Source organism: Anabrus simplex, chromosome 6, assembly GCF_040414725.1.
Source record: "Anabrus simplex isolate iqAnaSimp1 chromosome 6, ASM4041472v1, whole genome shotgun sequence".
Taxonomy (NCBI): Eukaryota; Metazoa; Arthropoda; class Insecta; order Orthoptera; family Tettigoniidae; genus Anabrus; species Anabrus simplex.
The window spans coordinates 103,855,072-103,881,038 of NC_090270.1; positions in this window are offsets into that span (position 1 = coordinate 103,855,072).

Genomic DNA, 25,967 nt, shown 5'->3' on the forward strand with positions numbered 1-25,967 from the left:
CTTTCGTCAAATGCATTTCGATTTTATTATGTTATGAATTAAGATAGTATTTTACAGTAAAATTATATGAGTAAAATGCCCTGAAGACGAGTAAAGTTGGTTGTTATAGTCAGTGACACAACTTATGCGTAAAGTAGACGTATATTGCTTCAGTGGAAGTATTAAAACACGAGGCGTTAGCGAGAGCAAAATGTCTACTCCACGGAAGTTACACACATAATGTTATATCTTACCATAACACAAAGCATATATTCTATTGAAATCATAAATTATAACTTATTAAAATTATTAATGTTACGCAAAACGTATTAGAATTCTTGGAATTCCTTCGTTTACGTTGTCATAGTAAGTATACACCCTTTCTCTTTAAATTCATAATTGCGAGGCACATGGGGAATTGATTTCATGCACCGTAGGCCACAAACTGTCTGCAAGGCTTAGAGGGGTTGGAAGTGAGGATTTACGTATGATCTGAGATATTTACGGCCGAGTTGTGAAGAAAATGACGCAGTAGAGTTACTTTATTAGTTTGCAGCGTCCAGGAAAGTTCTACTATCCAAACACCAACTTGCTTAGAACATGCCTAGTTCTTCTTGTGAAGATAGTCAAAATAAGGAATATCTTGTTAAAGTCAACTTTGCATTTTTCGTACACGAACAATTTATAATCGTTTGCTGCTTATCTATGCACAGGAACAATATATTTAAATATATCGTAATTACAATGGTCGTGAGACACTTTTAATGAGTTCGACTGTTCTCTGCAACTATTTATTTAATTTTCCTCTTAAAATATTAAACATCTGAACCGCAACACTGAAACAATTTCAAGAGAATAACATGTCTCTTCACTACATACATTTATACTTGTCAGCGTTCAGTCTGTAAGCCTCTGTATATTTACTAAACTCCTCCATAATTCTCTGTTAGTTACTACCTCGGTGGCCTGGTTTGGTTCCGTATCTCTTACCTTAAAATTATTAGAAACTAAGTCTAACCATCGTCGTCTTGGCCTCCCTCTACTACTCTTATCCTCCGTGACTTCCATTATTCTCCTTAGTATAATCTCCTACAATCGCTTCACATGACCCCACAACTGAAGCCGATTTATGCGTCTAGCTTCATCATTCGAGTTCATTCCTAACTAAGCCTTTATTTCCTCATTCCGAATACCTTCTTGCCATTGTTCCCACCTGTTTGTATCAGCAATCATTATGACTACTTTCATATCTTACTTATAAATTCTGAATAAGATATCCTTAGTCCATCGGGCTTCCACTCCCACGCAGCAAAGTTTGTCTGAAAGCAGACCGGTTTAAGGAGAGCTGACCTCTTCCTTAGAGAACTATGTTGATTGCAACTTCGAGGTCGCTGTATTAGCTTTGCTGCACTCTAATTGAATCTCATTTATTATACTACCATACTGAGGCTGAGTGGCTAAGACTGTTAAGGCTCTCGCTTTCTGAGCACAAGTTGGCGGTCTGGTGGTATGTGGGAGTGCTCAAATACGTCATCACCGTATTGGTGGATTTAACTGCACGTAAAATAAATCCTGTGGGACAAAATTCCGGTACCTCGTCCTCCCTGAACACCATAAAAGTAGTCAGTGGGACGTCAAACCAACTACATTATTATTAAATGCATATCCTAAATATTTGAAATTATCTACCTGACAATCACTTCTCATAGATTTTTTCTCTATTGACACCACTTTAGAATACCACCTGTTTCAATTACATTGTGAATAGAATGATGTGTCCTCCAGTAAGTACTAATGGCCTTAAGAGATGTAGAAATGGTTTAACCATCCCGCATAAATAACTTGTCAGTAAACTCCACACGTCGGCATTATATATAACTTTGGACACAGGAGGCAAACGTGAATTGGACTGCACATATTGACAAAATTCAATTTTGGAAGAGTGAAGTTTATGAGTTACATTCACTCACAGATGGTCATACTACAAATGGGTTCTCATTCACAGACTTTTATACCGCTAAACAACCGTGCAATAAACTGTTGACCATAAAATCAAATTTCGCAATTACAAAGTCTTCTATTATTCTGTCTCCAGATAATAATTTCAACGGTCTGTTTAGTTATGGCTGGCTTGGCCTACAGAGAACAGTAAGTCATTAAAGACTACGAGAATGAACGATGAATTTGGAGCTCAATATTAGATGTTCCTTCCCTAATTTAATGATATATAAAGTTAACGTAATGCTAATCATGCCGTACTCCGTGTTTCATTACACAGAAAGAAAAGTACATCTAATTTTCACTGACAGCATATAACTTTGATAACTTCTAACTAGGCTAATGATATTACAGGTTATCATTTTCAATGTTTGTATGTATGACTGAAGATGTCCCATAGGAGGACGAAACATGTAACACGAATATAGTCTAATGTAGTCTTTTCAATGGAGACAATTACAGTATTGTAAAGGTGGAATTATCAATTTTAAAATTTTCACAAATTTAGGCTAATGATATGTGCTCATATGGACCTCACTGAGACTGTTGCTGATACGGAAATCCACGGCAACGATCATCGAAGTAGCTTTGCATCAGGAAATGAGGCATTTCAGGACAATTTATAATTTCTGCGCCAAAAAGTCGAGTAAAGGAGAATTACCTACACTACGATGTAAGGAAGCTCTTGTTTGTAGTATTCATGGAATGCCTGGTCTGCGTAACGTGCATTGAGAGGAAGGATTCGGTGAATTCAGGACTGGCGAGATAAGCATTTCCAAACCTAACTAATCTCAATTACATTCACCAAAATATCAGATATTACTGTACTACCCAAAATTGTTATACCGGGTGAGCAAAACAAACTTGCCCGGAAAATATTTGCAACAGGACTGACGCAGGATTGACCCTTTTTAATGAACATCACAGAGGGTGACCTCATCTGAAGAAATTAAAAACTGAGGATCCGAAAGACCTGACTCGACTTGATTCAGAAACCAGCGGCAGAACTGAACACCCGAAGGTTCGTCTGGATGCTTTAACACATGCACAACTGTAAATTTATAAGAGTACAGATGCAGGTTCTTTTCGTTCATGTTTCGTCACGACGATCATTTCATTTCCACTTGCACACACAAACGGCGTTGAGATTTCATTGAACTTCGTTCCAGACTTTCCTTCACTCGACCAATGTTTTCAGGTTTTCGATTTCTTTTCGGATAGTTACACATTTTATTCACTGCAGAGCCCGCGTCACGCCATTTTGACACTAAGGTTTAAATTGCAGACTCTGCTGGAGGTTTTGCAAAAAAAAAAAAACCTCCCGCGTAAACAGTTCTGCAAATGTTTTTCACGAATCCTGCTTCGCTCTAACACTCGACAATGAACACGTGCTATTTTATCGTACCGTGAGCACCATTTAGTGTTGCATTCAACTGGTCACTAAACACGTCTGCTTCTCTCACTTACTCACTCACTCACCCGTAATGACACAGCGACGTACCTGGGACAAAGCATGCAAGGCAATGACGATTCATCTCGACAATCACTCGAACGCGCTTCAATCACGGAAGTTTTAGAAGTCACCTTTAACGCATCAACGTAGTAGACACACCATACTGTTCCTGTGATGGCCAATCGATTCAGAATCTAAACCTTCTCTTTTTTGCATGTGCTCATTACCACCAACAGCAAAATGTGTTTACTATAGCTCTGCTTCACGCTAAGCAACAGTTACCAACCTGTGTAAGCACACTACTGGCGATCAGAGACAAAAAAAGTATATACTATTATTGGGAACTGTTTAACAACAATTTGGCTACAAATTTGACTGATTTTCTATGAAAATTTGTGAGTTTCATGTAATGATGTGCAACATCTACGTCTGTGATAATGACGTGTAATGAACTGTAAAGTTCAAACCGGCGTACTGTAATATCCAGGTGGCTCTTTGGTATGTAACTGATCTAAAGCCAAATAATCTTTTTAAAAAAAACATGCAAGGGAGGCTCACGCGCAGACTTGCGACAGAAACTGACTGGTGCATCGAAATCGCGGATTCCAGCATTTCCTGTGACGGAAAATTCTCCTGTCAATTCTGCGTCAATCTTACAAATATTTTCCGGGCAAGTTTTATTTTTCCCACCCCGCACTTTATGTGTTTACTACTTCAGTCCTCAAGGTACGATCTAATCTGTGCTAGTATGAAGATAATTGATTTTCATCCAGATTTTTTGTTTTGCTAGTGGTTTAACGTTGCACTAGCACATCGAAGGTTTTCGGCTACGCAAGGATGGGAAAGGTGTTGGCCGTAGCCACTCCTTAACGTCAGAGCTGAGAAGGCGAGTTCTAAGATGGTGGTGTTGACTGTAATTTTCATCATCATCATCATCATCTGTTTATCCTCCAGGTTCGGCTTTTCCCTCGGACTCAGCGAGGGATACCACCTCTACCGCCTCAAGGGCAGTGTCCTGGAGCTTCAGACTCTTGGTCGGGAGATACAACTGTGGAGAATGACCAGTACCCAGGCGGCATCACCTGCTATGCTGAACAGGGGCCTTGTGGAGGGATGGGAAGATTGGAAGGGATAGACAAGGAAGAGGGAAGGAAGCGGCCGTGGCCTTAAGTTAGGTACCATCCCGACATTCGCCTGGAGGAGAAGTGGGAAACCACGGAAAACCACTTCGAGGACGAATTAGGTGGGAATCGAACCCACCTCTACTCAGTTGACCTCCCGAGGCTGAGTGGACCCCGTTCCAGCCCTCGTACCACTTTTCAAATTTTCGTGGCAGAGCCGGGAATCGAACCCGGACCTCCGGGGGTGGCAGCTAATCGCGCTAACCACTACACCACAGAGGCGGACGACTGTAATTTTAACGGAGAAAATTACCGCGTAATTATCAGCTGTGATTAACTCTTTGCCCGGAAATTTATTTCCCCGAAGAATTAGCGTGGTTCTCATTGCTGATAAATGTCTCGATTTCGCAATAAGTAGACCTCAAATCATTGAGAATGATCCGAGTTTCGTTACTATCTATGCAACCCGCAGCACAGTCAATAGAACAATGAAAAGAATGTAATATCTATACAATGGTGATGTAGACTCTAACGTATCCCTTTACCTACTATTCCGTTGCAGATCTATTCATGTTCTGTCTTATTCATAGGAGCCCTTTCAAGTCCATAGTATTGTGCTCCGCAGGAGGTGGATTCCATAGAGTGATGAGCCCGATACACGTCAGAAGCACGCGAATCGATAGTACAACAGGTGTAGTTGTATTATTCAGGATGATCAACATTATGTAACATATTGTATCTAGAGACAGGCTCTCAGAGTGGTCGGGAGTTAACCACACCATGCCTTCAAATTACTCTGTGCCTGTAACCTAACAAGAGTATGGTCATCATGGAAGTGACATTAGACTATAGATTAAGCAAACATATTTACCCCATGGTGATATGAGATATATAACATCTATGATGCAGTCCCAACCCCTCAGGTGTCCACACAGATGAGATGTTTGCGACAATTACGGGGTACAGCAGAAAATATAATTGCCTCCATGTCTTTCTACTGGGCTCCTCCCTTTTCATATTTTCTTTGAGACATCCCTTAATTGACTGACTCACTTTCATTAAAGATACTATCAGTCCTAAAAAAACTTTAATTTTTCAACCTATTATCAAAAGCAAACAGATCACTACACCTAGGTAACACAAACCTAAATTAATAAAAAACAAACTAGATCATTAATAATCATGGCTCAAAATGACTGAGTTTTACATCCCACTGTCGTGATCCCGGCCCCGGGACCTCTAGATTTACGCGGTATTCAAACCACAGAAACGTGACTTTTCATTTAAAAATCCCCATGAGCATTGGCTGTGATTTGAACTGTGGTCACCTTGGTGAAAACCAGTGATAATCCCACTTCACTATCTGGCCCATTTATCACCAAAAAAGAAGCAATATTCTATATTGTTCCGTCCTTAAATACCCACAGTTTCATAGAGTACAGTTATTTCAGTGACACTATTTGTAAAAATAAAGTGATCATTTTAATTTCTATTGCGCCATACACGTCCAATTTAGGTTTAGAGGATTAGCAGAACAGTTTATAATCAGACTGCACGAGCAGTCCATAAAATGCGCTTGCTGAAGGTGAGGTAGTTACCGTAAATGAATATTATAAAAGCAATATCGTTAAAAAATCTAATAATATTGGATACCGAGAGGGGAGAGGCGGGACTGGCGGCATTTTTGCATTAAAACGTGCCCTCGTTCAACATCGAATGATGTTCATAAAAAGGTAGTAATCATGTAAATATTTCATTTAAAAGCCGTAGTTTCGACGGTTATCGGTTATCAATAAACTGATAGCACGAATGGAGTTGGTGGAAGCGCACACATTTTCTCTACCTCCCTTGACACAATTTATTTATTTATTTATTTATTTATTTATTTATTTATTTATTTATTTATTTATTTATTTATTTATTTATTTATTTATTTATTTATTTATTTATTTATTTAATTTTCTTACGAACTGTTGCATCCGCCGTTGACAGTGCATTCGCTTACAGTGTGCTGATCGCTTTAGAGTAATTGGTTATTCCAGACCTTCAACTCTGCCCTTTCAAACGAATCACAAATTTCCAGTATAAATGCGGAGATCATGTTAATGTTCAAAGAGCAACAGGAAGATGTACAAAGCCTTCAAATCTTTGCCGGTAAGATCCCATAGCAATCAGTTTCTATACAGTTAGATAGCTGCTCGCAACTTCCTTCATACAACCACCAGTGATATTTCTCTTCTGTTTCACTGCATTGAAAAAAAAAAGTATAGAATAAAAATGCTTACAAATATTATTTTACCGGGCGAGTTGGCCGTGCGTGTAGAGGCGCGTGGCTGTGAGCTTGCATCCGGGAGATAGTAGGTTCGAATCCCACTATCGGCAGCCCTGAAATTGGTTTTCCGTGGTTTCCCATTTTCACACCAGGCAAATGCTGGGGGTGTACCTTAATTAAGGCCACGGCCGCTTCCTTCCAACTCCTAGGCCTTTCCTATCCCATCGTCGCCATAAGACCTATCTGTGTCGGTGCGACGTAAAGCCCCTAGCAAAAATAGTATTATTTTGTCATGAGCAAGAGAGATATGGAGTTTTATGTTTTACGCTCCTATTGAATCCGCCCTCCTCCCGGTGTATTGTTGAACATTCTATAGCTAAGAACGTACTTGCCCTAAATAGGCCTACCAAGTTTTATGAAAATCCATCCTCGTTTTTCGTGATGATGCTATAAGGACGAAAGAATAACAATTAAACAAAAACTGATATAGGCTATACTTTCTGTTCGGTATAAAAGCCAAATATAAGGTTGATATTAAAAAGGTGCAGAGTGAAGTGCAATTATGTATACATGCCGCCTTGAAATAACAATGGCAAACATTCATGTTGCTCGCATGAAGGACATGGACGAAATTAGCATTGGCATTGGGTCGTATAGATCAACTGACAAGGGGACATTCCCTACTCGTCAACACCAATTTTGCTCAAATTTATAGAACATGCAGGGCTTGGCTAGAAATGAAAGTACCCAAAGTGGGAACTCCAGATGGCCAAGCGTATAGAAAATAACAATAAAAATATAAATGTTGACTCGGCTCTCTCATCGCATAACCTGCTTATGTTAGTGCGCAAGCCGGGCATTTGTTGGCGTAGCGGTAAGAGCTCGGACTGGTAATTCGATGGTTGTGGGTTCGACTCCCCGTGTGCAGAATATTTTTCTCAATTTTTATATTATTTATTTATGTTCATTTATTTTACTTATTTATTTGCAAAAAAAGCATATAGGACGTCATTTTTAAACAAGCGTACAATTGTAGAAAATTTGGAGTTGCGAACTTTCCCGACGTGTTCAAACAGAAATTCTCCTCTCCTCGGGGAATGTGCCGTAAATGTGAATAGTCATTTCGCTATAAGATTCGTTTTCACCTGACAAGTGAAGGTTGCTCCTGGCAGCTGTTCACAAACAATAGATTCTTGGCGCAGGTAGACAATGACAATGAAATCCCAATTTTTTTTTACCTTTTCTATGCCTTTTGCATAGAAATAAGTAAATAAAATTAATTATTCACCTCTTTGCGTAACTGAAAAATGAATAACATAAAATTTGACAGAGAAAACAGTCTCCCCACGGGGAGTCGAACCCACGACCATCGAATTCCCAGTCCGAGCTCTTACCGCTACGCCAACAACTGCTCGCAGTGCGCGCTAACGTAAGTGGCATATACGATGCGAGAACCGCGTCAACATTTTTATTTTTATTTTCTATACGCTTGGCCATCTGGAGTTCCCACTTCGGGTACTTTCATTTCTAGCCAAGCCCTGCATGTTCTGTAAATTTGAGTGAAATCGGTGGTGACGAGTAGGGAATGCCCCCTTGTGAGACCAAAAGGATGACTACCTAATCGATGGAATACAGATATAGGGAATATCGCTGGAGTTTTCTGCTAGAGAACCATTTAAAACCTTTCCACTTTGAAAGAACTACTTAAACTTTAACAGGACATATCATTGCAATAGAATTAGCTGATGATGATTAACATGTGTGTTTATATACAGGGTGTATCAGAACATTCAGGGAAGCTCTTCGTGTTTTGTTAAGAACGATGGTCCAATCGGATTGGTGGAGAAAATTGTTCTTTTCGAGAAAATGAGCTTACTTTTTTACTTCCGGGTGCGCGATTCAAATTGACGAGCTCACTGTGTATGCTATGCCAGAGTACACGCCGCTGACGTGATACGTAGAAAAGAAGGGGAGGGAGGGGAAGTGGTGTGTATGATGGACACAGAGATAATGCTCCGCGCGTATGTACAGGTTTCTTCGTTCGTCTCGCACAGGATTGTTCTCGTCTCTTACAGGCAATATCCACAGTTCGTTTATTAAACAGCCAGTGCAAGAACACACTGCAATTCAGACACACTTGTCAGTCAGGGAATGCATCAGTTCTTTTCTCCTCTAGTACGTTGGTTGCAAGAAGTTCTTTATTATTTGACATGCTCAAAATGCAATGCTGCCGCCCCACAATTGAGTATTCCTTCACTCACAAGATTGTAAATCGAATGAAATACTGAGAGAAGGAAACAATAGGCCCAATAATTTGATTGCAGTAGACGTTCAATATGCCCCCCTCCGAATTTGATGCACAGTTCGCAACGGTATAATAGTGCCATTCGGACTCTATTGAAGATGTGTGGACCGAGCTCGATAGCTGCAGTCGCTTAAGTGCGGCCAGTATCCAGTAATCGGGAGATATTGGGTTCGAACCCCACCATCGGCAGCCCTGAAGATGGTTTTCCGTGGTTTCCCATTTTCACACCAAGCAAATGCTGGGGCTGTACCTTAATTAAGGCCACGGCTGCTTCCTTCCTAGGCCTTTCCTATCCTATCGTCGCCCTAAGACCTATCTGTGTATGTTGCGACGTAAACAAATAGCTTCCGTGGTTTCCCATTTTCACACCAGGCAAATGCTGGGGCTGTACCTTAATTAAGGCCACGGCCGCTTCCTTCCAACTCCTAGGCCTTTCCTATCCTATCGTCTCCATAAGACCTATCTGTGTCGGTGCGACGTAAAGCCCCTAGCAAAAAAAAACAAATAGCAAAATAAAAAAAAAGGATGCTTGGTGTGTCGCGAAAGACCTGAAAAGCTGCCTGTATTCTTAGTGCAAGAGCATCTTCTCTTTCTGCGGGGTTCGCATAGTGGTCAAAGTGCAGAACAAACTGTAGACTGGTTACGGGAGCTGGGAAGCGAATATGCAAAACAAACGATAAACTTTTGCATTCGCACCGAGCATTACTTCTGTCTTCCCCTTCCCACTTTCCCTTCCCTTCCCTTCCCTTCCCTTCCCTTCCCTTCCCTTCCCTTCCCTTCCCAGCACTGACGCACAGGAACAGGCAGCAGTTTGCTCTCTGGCATAGCATCCCTGATTGTTTGTCGGTATAGCTCTGATACAACCTGTATACACATGGTTGTAAGTCGTTGTAAAAAGTCTGGAAATCAATCTAATGATTAAGGTGAACATCATAATTAACTAGTTATAAAACGGGCACACTGCAATTTTAGTATAGTGGATCTAAGAAGGAATTATTTTATTTATATAGGGGGGCGTGGTAGCCGAATAACTCTGTCACCGTATTGATACCAAGGCGGCCGTCGTTCGAACTGTACACAAAGCAATTGGGAATTTTCAAAACGAAATGTCACGTCACCATGGATCGGATTCTATTCAAACTAGAGGTCCGCTTGCTGTCTGTGGAATATGAAGCGTAACACAAAATTACAAGCTTACTTTTCTTTTCCACATAGGCTCTTAAACTAATCGCTGAAAGACATGAGTCTACAATTTACATCTTTGTCTTCAGGTACCTAAGTATGTCAGGAATTCAGAACACGTCTAGAAGCGTTAACTCAGACCGTGAACCCCTCCCATATGCTGCCTAGGTTCGCCGGGGGCTCCGTAATTTTCAAGGCAAACGCATTAGTTAATATCAACGATCCGCTGCTTATTATTGCCGTATTCTGCAATTCTAAGAGTTATAATTCTAGTGTAAGTCACACATGTGGGTCCGTCCCTGTTTTACGACCGGAGGCCCCTCCTGACGCCAACCCTGTAATGCCGGTCCTGAATCATGCTCTACTCAGCGTTAACTTCCCGCAACGGGGAACGGGATTTGCCTTTGGCACTTGCTTGCCGTTGGGGGAACATCAAAGTCTCACCGGTAAGAAATACACTACTGGCTCACCACTCTTCCACACGTGTTTTAAATTCTAGTCTCGTTTTCTTGCCAATATGACTTTGTAAAAGAGTTATATTTGGAACTGTTTGCTGAACTAGTGAAAGCCCATTCTGAATTATTGTAGAATATTGTCTCTGAACAGTGTAAGGACAAAGGCAGGAGGAATGCGCCATGGGAAGAGATTTCAAACGAAGTGGTGGAAGGCTTCGAGGAGAAAGAAGGCACGGATCTCCGTCGGAAGTAGAGATATCCTTATAGTTGTGAAGCTCCCCGAGAGCATTCTTACTCTGTTGTAGGAATGCAACCAGAATCTTCTTTGTCTATCAGTAAAGAAATTGTTCAAGAACAGAAAATTAGTTTCCTTTCCAACATTTTGGCATGAAAGCTGCCGAAAATACAGAGAGAGGCATTGCATTATATTATTAACGTTCTAACAGAACTGGCCGCTCCGTGGGTGGCAGTATAAATGCCGTACCATATGAGATTAAGTGGGAGAATCAGCTACGTCAAAATACCGTTGCAGTGAACGTGAGTTAACGCTCGTATGTTACGGCCGTTAACAGACTACCTATTTGGTAGTGTTCACACTCTGGCCAGCACTGCAAACTCCCCGCACAATGGAACACTAAACTCTACATACACCCCGATTTTGTAACATGTTGTGTACAACCCTGGATGCATAGAGGGATACGTGCAACTCTACGTCTGCATCCACGCCCTCAACAAGAAAAACCAAGGTCGTCAGACCAGTATCGTGCACGACAAGCGTGGTACATGCAACAGTGAGTGTTTACTGCGGTACAGACATCAATATACACGTCTATTCTGTCGTCAGTTATAGGAGGGATGTTGCAGTGAACACAGTGAAAGTGGTGTGGTTCGTTGATACAGTAGACATGTATTGCAGTACAGTTTTTTTTACGGGGGGCCCCCGTAGCCCGCTCCCCCGCCGTGACCATCGACTCAATCTACATGGCCTCCGACATGCTATTAATTTCTAAGAAGAAAGAGATAGCAGGGAGGAGTGGGAGGTGATACAAGGAGTATCTGCAAGGAGTAGTTGCATTACAGAATTCGATCGCGTAACATGAACCCAAAAGTACTGAAATTCCAGTGAAGGTGAGGAAAATTATCATTGAACTCAGTAAAAAAATTGGGTAAATAGTTAGAAGGAGCCATGCATTTGTCCACACCGCAAAAAGAAACGACAATGATCGAGGATGTGTAGAAAAGAAAGCCAGCTGTGGACGACCACCAAAATTAACTAACAGGGAGCGCCAACACATCATTAGAAAAGTGAATACCGATCCCAGAATTACTGCTACGAGTTAGCCGTAGATATCCCAAATACTAGTGGCAAATATTGTTCATCCCATTACAGTACGAAGACTTCTGCACAATCATGAGTTTGACAGTAGAACAGCAAGGAAGAAACCGTCCATAAGCAATGTAAATGAACAGAAGCGCCTAGAATTTGCAACTCTCAATCGAAGTAAATATTCGATGTTTTGGAATACAGTGCTTTTGACAGATGAGAGTAAGTTCGGCATCTTACAGTGTACTGGAAAACAAAAGGTGGAGCATAAAAGAATTAAAGTTTAAAGAAATATCTGTGAAACATGGTGGTGGAAATATTCGTATGTGGGGTTGCAAGTCTGGAGCAGGGGTTGAGAAGTTTGAGAGTTTTTATTGAGGTCGTTATGTATAAATGGAAGTATCTAACCATCTTAAAGGAGAATTTGAAATGATCACCGAATAAACTGGGACTAAAAACAGACTGGGTGTTACAGCAAGACAATGTCCCCAACCATACGGCCATTGTCGAAAAGAATGGTTACTTTACAATGCATCAAAGCAGTTGCATTCGACTCCCCAGTCACCAGACATCAAACCAATTGAACATCTTTGGAGAGAACTAAAGCGACGGATAAAATACAATACTACAGCAAAAGCAAAGATGGTCTGAAAGCGGCGTTAGTGAAAGAATGAAGTAACTTTACATCTGCGGACACAAACATGTTGGTGCAATCTATGCCTCAACGTTTGTAAGCTTTATCGAAGTAAAAGGCGGCAATACAAAATATTAAATCGTGCATGAATGCGAACATCACAGTGTATGTTGACTTTTGTACCTAACAGGTGTTTCATTTGTAACTCAAGATGTCAGTATATGGAACTATTTTTTTTTTTTGCTAGGGGCTTTACGTCGCGCCGACACAGATAGGTCTTATGGCGACGCTGGGATAGGAAAGGCCTAGGAGTTGGAAGGAAGCGGCCGTGGCCTTAATTAAGGTACAGCCCCAGCATTTGCCTGGTGTGAAAATGGGAAACCACGGAAAACCATTTTCAGGGCTGCCGATAATGGGATTCGAACCTACTATCTCCCGGATGCAAGCTCACAGCCGCGCGCCTCTACGCGCACGGCCAACTCACCCGGTATGGAACTATTATGAATTATGTAGTGTATATACGGTATGCCGTTTTTCAGTTTGTATCATGTCTGCTTATGACACAGAAAGTGAATATATAATATTTTCTTGACTTCTTTTGTCTTGAAGTGTTATTTTCTAGGGCGTATGTAGGCTTTAATGTACGGCTATATACTCGGGGGAAAACATGACCACCTGAGTTCCTGCAAGCGAGCTGGAAGAAAAATCAGATTCTAAGTGATCCTCGTTTTGTGTGGAGAGGTTTCCAAACCCCTTTCTTTCACATTCTCTTCAGTCTTTACTCTTTCTTTGTGTCGAGTGCAGTAGACGATTTGGTAACTCCGGCTTCATTATACGTCGTAAATACTTTAAGCCGCTAATAGGCACCGGACCGCCGTTGGAGAGTGGTGGTGTGAGGCGAGGTCCTCACGTTTTATCCTCAACAATGCATTGACAATGTTGATAAGGGAGATTATGTCTATTTTTTAAATATGCTTGCCTAGGCATTTGAGGAGCCCTACAATTCTTTTTCTGTGAATTATAATTGCATTATTAGAAAATTCAGGCGTCGAAATGACTAAACTTCTGGCGCAGTAGAAATACTATTTTCGTAATGGTACGAAATTACACAAAGAAGTGCACAGTTAGATGAACAAACTTTATAATTGGGTACTTCGGTAATTTCAGGAAATAAGCATAGCGAGTAAAAGAGTAAGTGTACCCAGTTCTTCGTGTTTACCATTGTACCAATGGCGCGGCACGTCGCCGCACTGTGGGGAGTAGCACTACCATCGTCACAGTTCCAACCAGGCCTCAGTTACATTGGTAAAAATGAAATGGCGTATGGCTTTTAGTGCCGGGAGTGTCCGAGGACAAGTTTGGCTCGCCAGATACAGGTCTTTTGATTTGACCCCCATAGGCGACCTGCACGTCGTGATGAGGATGAAATGATGATGATGACGACACCTGCACCCAGACCCCGTGTCAGCGAAATTAACCAATTATGGTTGAAATTCCCGACCCTGCCGGGAATCGAACCCGGGACTCCTGTGACCAAAGGCCAGCCAGCACGCTAACCATTTAGCCTCGGAGGGTGATTATATAGTGTACGTAACTTCCCGTTGGATGATTTAGTGAAAGTAAATTTCATAATAATAATGTTATTTGCTTTACGTCCCACTAACACTTTTCAAGGTGTTCGGAGACGCCGAGGTGCCGGAATTTAGTCCCGCAGGAGTTCTTTTACGTGCCAGTAAATCTACCGACACGGAGCTGTCGTATTTGAGCACCTTCAAATACCACCGGACTGAGCCAGGATCGAACTTGCCAATTTGGGGTAGAAGGCCAGCGCCTTAACCGTCTGAACCACTCAGCCCGGCAAAATAAATTTCAGAACGCATTTATATATATTTACACTGTTTTCGCTTCCCACTAATTACTTTTACGATTTTCGGAAACGCCGAGGTGCAGGAATGTTTTCCCGCAAGAGTTCTTTTACGTGTCAGTAAATCTACCGAAACGAGGCTGACGTATTTGAATACCATTAAAAATACCGATGGAGTGAGCAGTGGTTTCTGGGTGGTGGTTGGTGGGGGTGGGAGGCGTTGTTTGATAGATATGTATGGCTGCTGGGCGTGCTTTTGCACACCTTAATATTTATGGCTTAAGCATTTAAACATAAAGAACTCTGTTCACAATTTTGGTTTGAAACTATCGAAGATGAGATGCGAACATACTCGTTTTACCGCCAGTTGAACTCTTTATTTAAGAGAATCTATATAGGGTATGGCTGTAAAGATAGTGATCTCGATGAGTCTATTTTGTCTAATGTTTTGAATATATAACTTAGTAATCTGTTAACGTATGTAAAATTACTAATCTCTCACCGGTACGATACCGCAGTAAAGAAAAGTTCAAATAATTAGTTTAAAGCAGTAGTGCCCGTTGCTTGACGAAGGACGACACAAAATAGACAGTGCCTTTCCTGAGCCCCGTTGTCTAGAAGTAGCTTTCCTGCCTCTCACCCGGAGTCCCTTGTTTGATTCCCGACCAGGTCAGGAAATTTTACCTGAACCTGAGGGTTGGTGCGAGGTTATAGCTACGGGGGTGGCAGCAATAATCAAATCAAAAGCACTCTATACGCGTCAGATAGACTCAATATCCAAACACGGACACACGTTAAGGTACATAAAGTTATGACAAAGCAAAAATTCTGGGGCCAAGAATCCGAGGTGGAGTAAGTAAGCCTAAACCCAAAGCAGAAATTTCTCAAACAATTCCCCTAAAACAGAGACATAATACACACGAAAACGAATTCTACACATTCCTGGAAAACATAACTACTACACCGAATTGGAATAAACAAACAATAAAAACTTGAGAATTAGGATCACTAAATTTACGGGACTGAGATGGAATCAGAAAAACACCGTAAGTGCGGGAATTCGATCTGCAACATCTTCATGTGGGGATCAATGAAGATTTTGCTATTTTTGGCTCAGACCTCAAAACGGCCTATGTAGGATACTTATTCGTTGCGTATATTAATAATACAGAATTTGTGAATAAGGGATACAGGTCAGCACCTTCTGCCACCATTTTTCAAGCAGAACTCTCTGCTATAAAACGAGCAGTATGATAGTGCTTAAAAATAATTATAACACTCAAATATCCAGGGATACTCAATATTCCATCACGGCCATAAGCGACAAATACAATCCACACCCATTGGATTCAAACATTACGAAATGAATCTTATCCAGCAACTTGGATATCTGTTTTAGTTGGGTAAAAGCTTATGATGGAACTGTTGGAAATGGCAGAGCGGGCATGTTAGCAAGATCCTGAGTTCGATGGGATACAGAGTTCAGCTTCTCCACGTGCCCCGTGTCGCATGTGAAAAATGCATTAAGAAGTGAAGTGGATGAGATTTCGAACTCTGTATGAACAAATAGCATGAAGGGACACGTGACGCGAGAGTCGTTCTTTCCAACCGTTCATCAACGTTTCACTTCAAAATACTTCCAACCCACTTTTATACTTACAAAGTGTATTATTAGACATGGTAACTTTAGATGATGTTTTCAACAGTTTAAAATACAATCACAAGAGTGATACCTCCGTAAGTGCCCATCGTTACAAGTAGCTCATTTAATTTTCTATTGTCCACTACGTGCTATCCAAGGGAGCAATTTGTTAGGTCACACGAGTTGCTGCAATGTAAACCTTTCCGACCAATTTCTAATATTTGTGAAAAGGTTCTGCAGTTCAGCTTCTATCTGTTTCTTAGAAAAGGTTTTTAACTCATTGTAACATACTTTGCAGTATTTTATTCTACTAGGTAATGCATTAATAACATTTCATACTAGCAAATGTACCAATGCTTCGCTAAGGTATTCTACCAAGTATACGGCTACGTAAATTAATGTACACGCATTAAGAAAGAGTACATTACATTGAACATCTCCTATCGCTATCCGAGAAACAAAACAGGGAGGAATCCAAACGTTGTTACCGATGTAAGGTGGACATTGGGGAAGTATTGCTGATAATGGGAAGCAATTCACAATCGAGATCGGGAGTTCCTACTAAAACGCCAGGCCCACTTGCCAACTGTAATTCAAAATAGATATGGAGAGTTTTCATTATACAGTAAATAGAGTCCCCTTCTCCTAATGTCAACCACAATCAAGATAGGAGATTTGATTATATTCGAGAAATGCAGCGCTATCTCACATATAAAGAATGATGTACCAGGAAGGCCTAGGTCCTGGTCCATGTTAATTGAAAGAAATGTTATTTCCAGCATTAAAGATCCGACCGACGTACGAACATCCATGTAAAGAATGTTCCAGTATGTGCCAGACCCTACGAGTGCGCTAGGCGGAGTCAAGTGACGTCACCTGTCGCTTGAAGCTCACCTCCCCTAGAGATATTTCTCGAAAGAAATTTTCTTTTAACAGCTTTTTAACGCCTTAACCAATTTCAACGGGACAAACGCTAAATTATAGCAAACATCATGAAAGTTAATCCCTGTAAATTTCAAATTAATTCATCAAACGGTTGTTGAGTTATAATAATTTAAAGTCTCCACGAAATTACGTAATCATGGTCACAAGGCCGAGAGAGCCGCCACCCCTCCCTGCGCTGGTATCTATATATGTCAAGGCCAGACAGCCCGCAAACTAGTACAAGGACAAGCAAACAGCTGTGTGAGTGAGATAGCGAAGAGACGGGCCCGCGTACAGTATGTTCGCGCAGTCACGGTAGAAGTACTTTCCGTCGTATCTCCGGAACGCGAAATTCTATCACCGATAGAATTATTAAAGGACGTCGCACTGCAGTTAGTATACCGCGTTGCGATTACAATATAATCCTAAAGACATTTAAGACTGTAACGCGAGTGAACTTATTGGAGTACAAATATTAACTATTTCATTACGTGTGGACTTAGGTAACTTCAAGTAACATTGAACTTTTACTGAGCCTAATACTTAGAATTACCAGAACTCATATTCACGTCACACCAACATAAGACTCACAGTAGTAATTTGAGTGAAAAAGTGAGAACTTTTCTGTGTTAATATAACATTATAGTAACAGGATTAGCAGAAAATAATCCCTAGCAACTTCAGACTGTGTTCAAAGACTGTGCTTATCGACTTACTTTTTTTTTTATGTGAACTGTGTGATTATGAACGTTTCAATAACGACTGTAAATAGCATTTCGTACAGAAAGGACTGTGATTCTTCATACGCCATTTTCGTATGCGAAAATCACCCGAACAAGCTACAACTCAACGTGATCCAGTTCCAGCTGTCATCACATCATTGGGAACGTCAACATCGCCAATCCTGATTCTACATGGAACATTCCAGACGTCCATCTTTCGACATTTGGTAGCAACAGTTTTTGTCATAAGTGAGTAACAAACTGACTAAACCTTTTCATTTATTTTGAACAGTGAAACTTCAGTGTCGCGTGTGAACAATTTTCATAATTTCTCAAAAGTGATAAATTTAATTTCAGTAGAAAGACTGTAGGCTTTCAAGTGTGCTATATATCGAGAGTGACGAACTGAGAACTGAAAACTTTGATAATTTCTCATTATAAAAGTGTGCTTAGGTTTAAAAAGACTTTAGGTGGAAATTCCCACATATGAAAGACTTTGAAACCAATGATATTTATGCCATTTTTTTAAGGAGATTATTTTCGACATTTAATTTCTATGCAAAATTTGAGTCAATAATCATACCGCAGGGTGAAAAATTAATAAATCGTTTTAAGAAAAAAAAATTATTTACCATCTATTATTCGCTCTGCGAGACTATCCTTCTCTGTATCGGCTCCAAAAACCAGTTCTACTCCCTGAGGTCCTACTCATGCCCTTTGCCCACAACTTTTCCTGGTACAGAGAGGATAGTAAAATAATAGATGGCGCCGCAACTTCAAGGGCTCGATTTTGGAGCCGTGCTATAATAATAAATGACGTCGCAACTTCAAGGGTTCAACTTGGAGCCGTGCTATAATAACAGATGATGCGCCCGTAATAATCGCAATATTCAGGGTTCGATTCAAGTCATTGTATTTTGCGCACAGGATCCGACTGCAATCATTACGAACACGAAGAACTTGTTGTATTTGACTTATTCGAATATTCCGGGAACATGGATAACTTACTTGCAGCAATCGAAGCTCTCAGGCTTAGCATTAACGATCAGAATGCTAAGATTGATAGGTCTAATTCCCAATTGCAGGCTCAAATAAACACACAAATAACCGCACTACAGTCACAGATAGTTGACTTTAATTCTCAACTACAGGCGCAGATGGTAGAGTCTAATTACCAATTACAGGCTCAACTTCAACAACAAATGCAGACTCAAAATACTCAACTTCAGGCGCAGTTAACTGAGTCAAATAGTAAGGTTGAAGACTTAACTTCTAAAATTGACAAGACCTTGGACACTAAGTTTGCTGAAGCGGATAAAGTCATTAATAAAAGACTCACTGAATCTAGTGCCCTTATCGAGCAACGATTCCGTGAAGCTGGAACTCGCCTCGAAAAGAAACTTACTGATTCTAGTGCACAAGTCGAAGCTACATTGAAAAACATGCGGGATCAGTTTGTTGAAAATTTAGAGTCTATTAAGGAAGAAATAAAGACAGAGGTCGTCAAGTCTTTAGACAAAGATCTTAGAAATGTTCTTCCTTCCGTTCAAGCATTTTCCACTGAACTTAAAGATTTACGGACTGAATTTCAAGAATCCCATGGTAACATCTCACAAACTCAAGCAAAGTTAGCTCAGGTGCAGGAAACCTTGCGAGATGCATTAAAGAGCGACGTGGGTAAATTACGAAGCGAGATAGGATTAATTAAGAGCACGCAAGGAGAACTCGACAAGCGTATTACAGGACAGCTAGATAGCACGCATACCCAGATAGCTGCTTTCTGTAAAGACGTACAAGTCATTAAAACTGACTTGAGAAATGAAATAAAAAGTTTAGACACCTCAATTAATTCTAAAATTAAAAATTTGTCCGAAGAAATGAATCAAATTAAACTTAAAGAACATACAACTGACGTCACAATTCCTGGTTCGTCGAGGGAAATACACAATACAAGTACCCTTATTAAAGTACCAGATGACAAACCAGTCAAATTTTCAGGACGTGATGAGTACACTGCTCGAGAATTTTTGTTAAATGTCGACGATTACCTGGAAGAGAATAGGGTAGAGGACGATAGGAAACTTAGAGTAGTATCCAAACTTCTAGAAGGACGAGCCTTATCATGGTTCATAGCTTTTAAGAGCAATTTTAAAAACTATGATGACTTTAAACAGGCACTTCTTAAACGCTTTTGGGATTCAGAAAGACAGCACCTTGTCAAGATGCAACTCTACTCTAGCAAATACAATACTTCAGTCAATACTTCCCGATATTCAGATTACTGTCTAATGCAATTAAAGAAACTCCAGTTTTTAGATCCACCTTTGCCAGATATTGAACTTATTCAGATCCTGACACTTCAATATCCGCCTCATGTTCAAGAGATACTAGTCGCTGCCAACATTAAAACACTGGAGCATTTTGACGCTACTTTGCGTAGGTTAGATACGGCTAATACCCAATCTAGTCCGAAAACTAACAGGAGTCGAGAAATAAATACGAATTCTGCGGAAATAAAACCTCCGGAGAGAGAGGAACCCAGGATACGTGAAGAAGGCAGATTAAGCCCTACTAACCCAACCAGATTCAGGAATTTTAGACGTCAGAGGAATCAGGATAGACACCCTTACCAACCTAGGAATTCATGGAGACAGCGCGAAAACACTCCTGAAGGAAATCGTGAGGCCAGACGGCGAGAACTCGAAAGTAGATGGAAGGACACACGGGAATACATCAGGGAGAGAAACCGTAATCCTGATGAACCTGGAGCGACATCCCTGGAATATCAACGTCAATTCGGACCAAGAGAACAAAGATCACCTGATCCTGACCCAACAGGCGCTATAAAAAAAAACGCCGATCTCGCAATAGGGAGATTGACTACCGAACACGATGATTTCGAAACGTCAAATTATTGTACTGCTGTTATCAATTACTGGCATATTGACGATTCCGAATTACTATTCGAAGACGCACAAACACTAAGGCCAATTATTACACGTTCATTACCTGTCATAACAGTACGCACAGGCAACCTACAGGTGATTACGCTCATCGATTCTGGAGCGCAAGCTTCTTTAATTTCTGATAAGCTTGTAGACTCGCTGAAAGATCAGAACAATGTTTTGTTATTACCTGCAGCTCAGATTAAAGTAAGAGGGATAGTTCCTGATAAGATTGTTAAATGCAAATCCCAGGCATTTTTAGAGTTTGAAATTAACAGTCAGATGTTCGAACACATATTTTTGGTAGTATCACGTCTTAACTTCAACTTAATACTTGGATCAGATTTTATGATCAAATACAAAGGAACCATTGACTATGATGCCAACCTCGTAAGATTACAGAATAATTCCGTAGAACTACAGCTGGTAGGACGAAGTGACCTGGAAGTTCAAGAGAAGGGAGCCCGTTTTGAAGAAGCCGGTGGTGACATTATTAAGCCCGCTGTAAGCGAGGTTGCGCCAGCCGTAGCAGAAAGTAGAAAGGGTGACCAAAGTGAGGACGACGCAGAGTCCCTATTCAATGAGAACTCCATTATAGGTCCGGATTATATAATGTGAATAGCCAGTGTGGTTGAAGACCCGGAAATTAAATTAAAATTGGAGGAGGCTAAAAATGACGTTCTACAGAAATTTGCATGTGTATTCGATGACAAGCCTGGAGAGATAGCTGACTACGAATATCATCTTGATGTAAATGACTTGTCTCCTTATCAGAAGAAACCATATCCCGTACCCGAGAAATATCGAGAAGAAGTTCGTAACTTAATTCATAAAATGACAGATGATGGGATAATTTCGCCTTGCGTAACTAAGTACTTGAATCCATTGGCCATAGTACGTAAGCCTAACGGCAGTATCAGAATTTGCCTCGACGCAAGGGTCCTAAATGACCGACTGACCTTAGAATATGACCGTCCTCCATTACTTAAGGATATTATCAGAAGATTCCACGGCATGAATTTCTTTAGTTGCCTTGACGGAACTTCTTCATACTATCACATAAAATTGGATGCTGAAAGTAGGCTATTCACAGGCTTCTTATTTGAAAATAGGACCTATGTTTTCAACAAAATGCCCTTTGGAATTAAGAACTCGGGAGCTGTTTTGATCAGAGCCTTGGAAAAACACTTATCAGATAATGTAAAGGACATAACTACGATTTATGTTGACGACATTTTGATTGCCTCGAGAACTTTCGAAGAGCATGTAAGAGATGTCAATCTGATCCTGCAGGAATTGGAGAAGAAGAATTTCAAGATAAATGCCCAGAAAAGTCAACTTTTTCAAACATCAGTATTATTCTTAGGACACGTAATTAGTGGTGATGGAATTCAACCCAACCCTGCCAAGATTAAGAGTATCATTGACTTTCCTAGACCTCAGCGCATTAGAAACGTGAGACAGTTCCTAGGACTTTGTCAGTTCTTTTCTCAACACTGTCCAGATTACACTGAGACGGTAGCTCCTCTTCAGCAACTACTACTTAAGAATAATAGATGGAAGTGGACCGAAGAATGTGAACGAGCTTTCCTTGCCACCAAGGACATGTTGAAAAACTCTGTTAAACTAGTTTATCCGGATTTTTCTCTTCCATTCTTCATAGAGTGTGATGCCAGCTCTGTAGGAATAGGCGCAGTACTGTATCAAGCGAGACCTGAAGATCCCGATTATAGACTTTTCATCTCGTTTCTAAGTAGAAAACTACGACCTCACAAAAAGTCTTATACTATAACTGAATTCGAAGCTCTGGCTGTTGTTTTTTCTCTCCAGTATTGGAAGAAAATTATCTACGGCTATCCCATCACGATTTACACAGACCATAAAGCTCTGACATTCATACTGTCATCTGACATGACGAATGAGAGAGTTTCCCGATGGGCTCTTTTTATTCAACAGTTTGACCTCACAGTAATACATAGGCCTGGCCGGAAGAATACATTAGCAGATGCCCTCAGCCGCAACCCTGCTGAAGTTATTGAAATTCACGAGGTTAACATCATGACTGATGATGACGAAGAATGTCTTCGCAAACTTCGTTACCTTGTCCAGATGCAACGAAGAGACGCCAATTGTAGGGAATTAATTCGATTTTTATCAGGTTCGATTCCCGCCGATGATGATGAATTCCCACGTCTCCAACGACTCTCTTCAAACTTCTGTTTACGAGATGGGATTCTTATGAAATACACTGACTTAGCCAAGACGCAATGCAGGATTTATGCACCTGTTAAAATCAGGAAGGCCATCATATGGCATTGTCACTCAATTTCAGGTCATGCTGGTACGGATAAAGTTCTCAACCTTATTAAGGAAAGGTTTACATGGGAATATCTTAGGCGAGACATTAGGAGAATTTTACGGTCCTGTGATTTATGCCAGCGGATCAAGCCGAATAATTATCTCCTTAAAGAATTTCCCAAACCGCTGATCCCGGAAAAGCCCGGAGAAATAATGGCAATCGATCTGTACGGCCCTTTGCCAAAGGCGACCAGGGGGAACAGACATGTCATCGTAGTTGTGGATGTCTTTTCCAAATATACTATGTTATTGCCTATCCAGAAAGCTAACGCCGGTAACATCTTAAGGAGGCTGAAAAAGAACATCATCCCTGAGATGGGAAAGCCTGAATACCTACTGACGGATCACGGAACGCAATTCACTTCCGTAGAATTCCAACAGGCTTTGGAAGAACTCAACATTCGACATATCATGAATTCTATTAGGCATCCGGAAGCTAACCCTGCTGAAAGAATAATGAGAGAACTCGCTAAATTCTGTCGAATTTATTGTAGTGAACATCACTGGAAGTGGATCGAGGTCTTACCAGCAATGCAGAAAATTATGAACTCTATTGTGCATGAATCTACTAATGACATTCCTCTCAGCCTACATCATGGGTCAAAACCAGAGCGACCTTGGGACAGAATTTTACCAGCTCTACCAAATGCTATTGTGCCGCAGCAAGTTAAGATCAACGACGCGCTGACCAGGTTAAGACATGCAGCCGCCCTCAGAGAACGACGCCAGCGTAATATGAAGTTCAGAAGACCATTGAATCCTGGAGACCTTATTTTAATACGGAGACCAGCTACTTCCAACCCTGAGAGAAGGATTTACGCTAAGTTCTGTCCACTATTCGTAGGTCCTTACCGTGTCCGCACTGTATTGAGAAACGGGGCTTATGAAATTGCAAAACTGGACGGCACTTTCGAGGGTATTTGTAACTCAGCCAATTTAAAACAATATGTACCACAGAAAGAGTAAAGCCTGGAAAAGAAAATCCTGCGTATTTTCTTTTCGTCCAACCAAGGGGAAGATGTACCAGGAAGGCCTAGGTCCTGGTCCATGTTAATTGAAAGAAATGTTATTTCCAGCATTAAAGATCCGACCGACGTACGAACATCCATGTAAAGAATGTTCCAGTATGTGCCAGACCCTACGAGTGCGCTAGGCGGAGTCAAGTGACGTCACCTGTCGCTTGAAGCTCACCTCCCCTAGAGATATTTCTCGAAAGAAATTTTCTTTTAACAGCTTTTTAACGCCTTAACCAATTTCAACGGGACAAACGCTAAATTATAGCAAACATCATGAAAGTTAATCCCTGTAAATTTCAAATTAATTCATCAAACGGTTGTTGAGTTATAATAATTTAAAGTCTCCACGAAATTACGTAATCATGGTCACAAGGCCGAGAGAGCCGCCACCCCTCCCTGCGCTGGTATCTATATATGTCAAGGCCAGACAGCCCGCAAACTAGTACAAGGACAAGCAAACAGCTGTGTGAGTGAGATAGCGAAGAGACGGGCCCGCGTACAGTATGTTCGCGCAGTCACGGTAGAAGTACTTTCCGTCGTATCTCCGGAACGCGAAATTCTATCACCGATAGAATTATTAAAGGACGTCGCACTGCAGTTAGTATACCGCGTTGCGATTACAATATAATCCTAAAGACATTTAAGACTGTAACGCGAGTGAACTTATTGGAGTACAAATATTAACTATTTCATTACGTGTGGACTTAGGTAACTTCAAGTAACATTGAACTTTTACTGAGCCTAATACTTAGAATTACCAGAACTCATATTCACGTCACACCAACATAAGACTCACAGTAGTAATTTGAGTGAAAAAGTGAGAACTTTTCTGTGTTAATATAACATTATAGTAACAGGATTAGCAGAAAATAATCCCTAGCAACTTCAGACTGTGTTCAAAGACTGTGCTTATCGACTTACTTTTTTTTTTATGTGAACTGTGTGATTATGAACGTTTCAATAACGACTGTAAATAGCATTTCGTACAGAAAGGACTGTGATTCTTCATACGCCATTTTCGTGTGCGAAAATCACCCGAACAAGCTACAACTCAACGTGATCCAGTTCCAGCTGTCATCACATCATTGGGAACGTCAACATCGCCAATCCTGATTCTACATGGAACATTCCAGACGTCCATCTTTCGACATTTGGTAGCAACAGTTTTTGTCATAAGTGAGTAACAAACTGACTAAACCTTTTCATTTATTTTGAACAGTGAAACTTCAGTGTCGCGTGTGAACAATTTTCATAATTTCTCAAAAGTGATAAATTTAATTTCAGTAGAAAGACTGTAGGCTTTCAAGTGTGCTATATATCGAGATTGACGAACTGAGAACTGAAAACTTTGATAATTTCTCATTATAAAAGTGTGCTTAGGTTTAAAAAGACTTTAGGTGGAAATTCCCACATATGAAAGACTTTGAAACCAATGATATTTATGCCATTTTTTTTAAGGAGATTATTTTCGACATTTAATTTCTATGCAAAATTTGAGTCAATAATCATACCGCAGGGTGAAAAATTAATAAATCGTTTTAAGAAAAAAAATTATTTACCATCTATTATTCGCTCTGCGAGACTATCCTTCTCTGTATCGGCTCCAAAACCCAGTTCTACTCCCTGAGGTCCTACTCATGCCCTTTGCCCACAACTTTTCCTGGTACAATACAGATACGACAAAATATCATAGGCCTAAAGTTGAAGTTATCTAAAAACTGAGCGACGATTGTCTAATCTGTTTTGTGATACGACTTACCGTTAGGCCACCAG